The following is a 6622-nucleotide window of genomic DNA, read 5'->3' as shown; positions in this document are numbered from 1 at the left end:
GTGCCATAATCCCCCTCAGCGTTCCCCCTCAGTAACTCGGGGGAATCTGGTTCACATTTGTGCGGCTCGTGGATCCATCTTGGAGCGTTTGGGCTGGAGCTCAGGAGGAAGGAGGCGTTCTGAGATCAAAAGAACCTGTTTCTAAACTGTTTTGTGTTCAGTTCTCAAAATACCACTCAGAGAGAAAAATCATTACAGGACTATTTCTTATTTCAACCATGCTCGGCCATCACCCTGGCTTCCACAACCTCTTCACCTTTTGTGTCTGACGTCATTTGTCTCCAGTATTTTATGTAAGTGTGACTTTCTGAAGCTAAATTCAAGTTCACCATGAAAGTTACAGTTTGAAGAGTAAATCAAATCCTCAAATTGCTGTTTCTGTTCATATTCTGAACAAATTAGAAACTCTGGTGAGTGGGTTCCATCTCCTGTGAGAAGAACTGACTGAGAGTCACAGCTTCAACTGTCACAACCAGCTGCAGCTGAAGAGTGAAGCTGAACTGAGATCAGTTCAAAACACTCTGAAGTTATTAAAAATCAGAGTTTATCTCCAATATTCAGCAGGAAACTGTTAAAATATGAAGAATTCTAAACAGAGTTTGGTGGATTTGTTGCAGCAGCAGCTCTTCTGGGTCAGGAAGCAGAGGATCATGGGTAATATCTGATGAGCAGATTGTTTTTGTGTGGCTGCAGGGGGCGCTGTTGCTGATTAAAAGTTACATAGGGTTGCTTTAAAGGTGGAGCCAGTCCAGCTCTCTGCCTCGATGCTCAGCTCAACTAATCAGCTCCAACACATGAGGCCGACAGGGATCTCTACGCTGATGAGCTAATTCTCTACAATGTTGATATGTCCCTTTAAATGAAACTTGGACGACACTGAGGGGAGGGGGGGGGGGATCTGACGCTGCCAACGAGCTGCTTATGTTTTCTTCTTCCTCCTTCATCTGTCACTCACTGCTGATTACTGTGACTACACAGAACCAGTTCTGCCTGCTCTTCAGAAAGTAGAGAGAGAGAGAGAGAGAGAGAGAGAGAGAGAGACAGAGAGAGAGAGGGGGGGGGGGGGGGGGGAGAGAGAGAGAGAGACAGAGAGAGAGAGAGACAGAGAGAGAGAGAGAGAGAGAGAGTCAAACATTGCATCAGTCAACATTCTTTGTCTTGCACAAACAGTGACCTTTCCTCTCACAGCGGGTTGTTTTTCTAAAGTTCACGGCCAATTTCAAGTCCCTGAGCGCCATTTCCTCTATTTCCTTCATAATACACGATGAAGAATCGGGGTCAACACCTGCCGCTCTCTGCTCCTGTAACTGCTTTGCTGAGCTTTGACACAAATACTGTCAGCGCTGAGATCAGGTGAGATCCAAGCGCTGCTCTCCTCTCTCCTCTTCCTCTTCTCTCCTCTCCTCTCCTCTTCTTCTCCTCTCCCTCTTCCTCTCCCTCTCCCTCTTCCTATTCCTCTTCCTCTTCCTCTTCTCTCCTCTCCTCTCCTCTCCTCTCCTCTTCCTCTCCCTCTTCCTCTCCCTCTCCCTCTTCCTCTTCCTCTTCCTCTCCCTCTTCCTATTCCTCTTCCTCTCCCTCTTCCTCTTCCTCTTCCTCTCCCTCTCCCTCTCTCTCTCTCCTCTCCCTCTCCATCTTCCTCTCCCTCTTCCTCTTCCTCTCCTCCTCCTCTCCTTCTGATTTACAGAAGCCAATATGTTGAGTCTCCCTTGTTTTCTCCAGCGGGACGTCTAACCCTGACAGTAAATCTCTATCACCAATACTCCTCCATATGGCTGCATGAAAATTTCATTGTGGAGAGCCTGAGGCTGAAGGACCTAGCTGGTAGGGAAAACACGTGTGTGTGTCTGTGTGTGTGTGTGTGTGTCTGTGTGTGTGTGTGTGTGTGTGTGTGTGTGTGTGTGTGTGTGTGTGTGTGTGTGTGTGTGTGTGTGAGAGAGAGAGAGAGAGTTTCCGAGATGCAGTGATTTGGGGCTGGTTGGCATTTATAGTGGAGGGTAGTTTGCTGTCGCGGGGGTGTTTTGTGCCGGTGTGTCATGTGCCGGTGGCTGCAGTGTGTGTGTGTGTGTGTGTGTGTGTGTGTGCGTGTGCGTGTGTGTGTGTGTGTCGTGCATGTGTATACAACCAGGCCACAGGATTTCTGATTTAGTGTGTTGCCATTTATTGCCTTGAAGAAAATCCAGTTTGCAAGACAGCACCTGAATACTGTCGATTATACACAAAGTACTTCTGAGTAGATGATAAAGAAGTACTTATATTATATTTGATGGGTTAGGAAGCGTTTGTGCACGTGACTGTTTGTGTGTGTGCAACGCCAGAGGATGTTTTAAAGGAATAATATATTCAGTTTTCATCATTTTCTGAGGGAACCTGACAGATGCAGGCATCATTATTATGTAATATACTGTATGTTATCACTCACAAATATTAATATTGTATTGTTATGTTTTACTTCTTGTGAGTAATTAGTTTTCCACAGGTACCAGATGCAGTAAATTGCTGAAAGGCATCACAGATGACGTCAGGTGAGTTTTTAATCACTGCACAGTTTATTGTTTCTGTTGAGCTGTCACAACAAACACAGGACATTGTTTTAACAAATCCTTTTTTCTGCAGAATCACCTGCAGCTTCTGAGGAAGGCAGCAGGTTCCAACATGTCGCTCCGCTGTCACTCAAACGATGTGATTCTGAAACAGATTCAGATTTAATCTCCTGTGAGCTGGCGTCGCTGCAGAGGGAACTTCCCTCCCAGGTCCTCGGGGAACGAGCCTCACTAGAGGTCACTGTTGTTCTGAAGGAGAGACGCAGCAGGGATCAGGGACGGCAGCACGAGAGACATAAATTCACGTTTCCTGCTAAATGGTTTCAATTTATCAGCCGTTGATGTCACTGAATATTTGTCTGCACGTCACATGTATGACTGTCCTTTTTGATTCTTAATTATAGCGAGCTTCTAAACAGACACATGGTTTCCTACTTCTGTTAGAAAGCATTACTATCAACATCTTCATCATTGAGATTCAGCAGAGCTTCATATGATCTGTTCTTAGAAATACACGCTGCTTTCCTACAACATGGATTCATAAGGTTCCTATTTTCACTTGTATTGTGTCATTTCCTGCCCGAGAGCGGACAGGAGGGTCTTTAATATTTTAAATGAATATGGAGTAAATGTGATGCATTACGCGACCTCATTAATATGCGATAACACTGGTCCAATACGTCCTTTCTCCGTCTCACGTTGTGTTTGGTCCTAAAAAGCAGATGAAACCGTATTTTTGTACTTTAACAGACAACAAGGTGCTTGTATACATACACATACAGTATATGTATATCACAAGTTCTCTGGACGCATGGGAACAGAGATATTTGTTATTCATGTATTATACACACCTCAGAGTTGTGGCTGGTTGGCTGTGAACTGCATCACCTGTGATTAAACATTCATAGGCTCCATCTGTGTCCCGGGCGTTTCAGTCGGCAGCAGCAGACTCCAGGACTCTGTGATACAGGGAAACAGGCACTGAGGGACACACGTCTCCCATAAACCAGGGACATGCAGGACGGAGAAGAAAACAGGATTCAAATATGGTGTAAAAAATAAAAACCTCACAGGACTGTGATTATTCGGTTTACTGCGATGACTAAAGTCACCGTGGATGAGATTTCTGTAAGAATTCTGACACCTTGAGTCTTTGAACCTGTCTGGATATAATGTTTGAGTCAATTCAAGTCAATGCTCCACATTAATTATCACCTCTGCCAAGGAAATCAGGTTTTCACCCCTCTCCTTTTGTCTGTCAGCAAGATTACACGAAAACAACTCAATGGATAACAAAAGAATTGTTGTGCGTCTGTGGTACGAAGCCGTTTGATGGAATTCAGGGACAGTTGGACCTTGGCGAAGGTGTTTGCTCGACTGAACGTCATTCTCGTTTTGCTCTGTGTTTAGTACAAGTGGGATTATCAAAGCCGGCTGTAGAGTCATGTGTGAATGCAGATCAGACTTTGAGGACAAACCCTCAGTATTAGACCACCAGCGCTTCCCTGTAATTTTTCATGACAGCAGATTTGTTTTGGTTTTGGTTCCATATTGTTCACCGGGTTATGGTTTGAGTTTTGGGTACAAAACCAAACAAAAACCCAGAAATGATTTGTGTGAATCCTTTTTTGTCATCTAATAAATAAAAGCGATGATTCTAAGAAACGATCCTTCTTCCTTTCTGTTTGATTTACATATTGAATTAGTTCTAACCCCCAATGATGAATGAAAGCAGAATATGGGAAAACTGAGCGAACAAATCACATAAAAACACAGATGCATGCATGCACGCACAAACATGCACAAAGTTTGCACATGCATTCTTGCACGCAAACAAACATAGTCACACATGGATGAACACGCACACACACACGCGCACACACACACACACACACACACACACACACACACACACACACACGCTGAACTGCAGATCTGTGCTTGATTGTCTTACCATCAGTCATTCTACCAAGTGGTAATTGAAAACACATCTCCCCCAGCCCCTGGCACCCATTACAAATAAGACACACTGGGGCTTTCTCCACACAACACAAAGCATAATAACAAATAGAGTCAGAACGACCGACAGAGAAAGAGAATCATTCTGTAGTTTTTGGCACAACATGAAGAGAAACATTCTCCCAGTGATTGGTGGAGGGCCAAATCCATTTTTCCAAAAAAAGGGGGAAGAAGAAATATATGTTTCCCTGACAAACAGACGCAGCACTTGTCCCGGGCTGATTCATAAATCGTCATATTCAGAGCTCAAGTCTTTGGAAAGTCTATTAGTTCCGGATGTCTTCTTATCCTCTGGTTTCTCTGAAATTGTAAACGTGACGCGCACAGCGAGTCAGATGGTGAATGGATGTAACCGACCACAGACACACATACTGTACATTTCTAACACTGTGTATGTTTTAATGGAAGATGTGTGTTCATTTCAACTTTTAGGAGTAACACTCTTCATTTCCTTGTCTTTTGTGCAATGACAACAAACTTCTATTCTATTCTAAGAGACACTGCAAAAAAAGTTTCATGTTATCATGTAGTCTTAAGGTAATTTGACTTTTATCTTGGTCCATGTCCCGTCTGCTAACACGGAGGAGGTGGGGGTTTATGACCCGTAAGCTAGTCGGCCATCTTTGTTTACAGTGGGTTAAAGCCTGGAGCTGTGTCCTGCTGTGACATCACGAGAGAGACAGTCTCTCTTGTCCCTCTGGAGCCACTAAAGGATTTACACAACTTGTTACACACTTGTAATATTACCCCCCCCAGGACCTGTTAAGAGACATTAATATGTTGGACCGGTGCACTTCCCATTTACCGACTCAATAAGATGTTGATTTTTGCAGAAAAAAAAAGGATAAAAGTCTTTATTAAAACAGTTAATAGCCTTTAGTTGTTGCTTGAAATGGCTTCATCACAAGCACATTGCAAACGCACACAAACTTTAATGAACTCCCTCATGCAGTGGACAACAGGTACCTGATGCCTCTCACATGTAAAGCGTATTAAGATGCACGGCGTCTGCCCTGACCCGGAGGTTAGAGAGCAAACGACAGCCGACGTAATCGACAGCTGAGAACGATAACACCTGCGAGCAGCCCGCGTCTCGTCCATGTGGTCGGACGGTATTCTCCACACACCATTCAAAACAAAGGCTGATCAGTGAGGCAGAAGAAAAGTGAGAGGAGGTGGAGGTGGGGGCGGGGGTGGGGGGGAGGCGGCGTGGAGAGGGGGGAAAAAAGAAAAGGCGAGGCTGACAAGCAATGATTGATGTTCGCCCATCACGCTAAGCCTGACACCCTCATCCCTCTCCCCTCCTCCATCTGCAACAGAGTCACCAGTGTGTGTGTGTGCGAGTGTGTACGTGGATGGATGGATGTTTTCCAGTGTGTGTGTGTGTGTCTGTGTGAGTGTGTGTGTGTGTGTTCCAGACTAAAACCCATTCAATCAATAAAGTGAGGCTCTGTGAATCACGGGGCAATAGCCAGATTGCTGACTAGACAGAATAAGAGGCGTAGGAGAGCACATTTCACATGTAGATTAAAAACCCGGCACGGTAACCTTTAGCGTGGGTTGTGTGTGGGGGCGGCTGGGTGGGGGGGGGGGGGGGGGGGGGGGGTGGTGTGGGGGGGTTAGTAGCATGTAAACAGGCCTTATATGTCAAGGTGGCATGTGTGACACAGGACAAGCATGTTTCAACACAACTGACACACAAAGCCAACGACGGGGTGAGACGGCTCAAAGGTTGAGGGGGAAAAGCAAAGGACAAAAAAATATATATATATATATAAAAAGTAATTTACAAACCAACCACAACAGGTTTATCTTGAAAGCTGAGAAATGTAGCGGACTTTTACTTCTCAGACTTTGGCAATAACCACTTTCCTCCATCGCTCATATGTCCTTGTCTTGATCGACCTTTTGCATCCGTCCTTTTCTGTGAAGAAGATCTGATCTGTTGAAGTAATTTTTTGGGATTGGGGTTAGTTCAGTTGGAGACCCGAGCCTAGTGAATGTCTGTCTCTATATGTTGTCTCTATACCCTGTCTTCTACCTCTCGCCCAATGTCTGCTGGG

Source organism: Hippoglossus hippoglossus, chromosome 15 (genome assembly GCF_009819705.1).
Source record: "Hippoglossus hippoglossus isolate fHipHip1 chromosome 15, fHipHip1.pri, whole genome shotgun sequence".
Lineage (NCBI taxonomy): Eukaryota > Metazoa > Chordata > Actinopteri > Pleuronectiformes > Pleuronectidae > Hippoglossus > Hippoglossus hippoglossus.
This window is presented reverse-complemented; position numbering follows the sequence as displayed.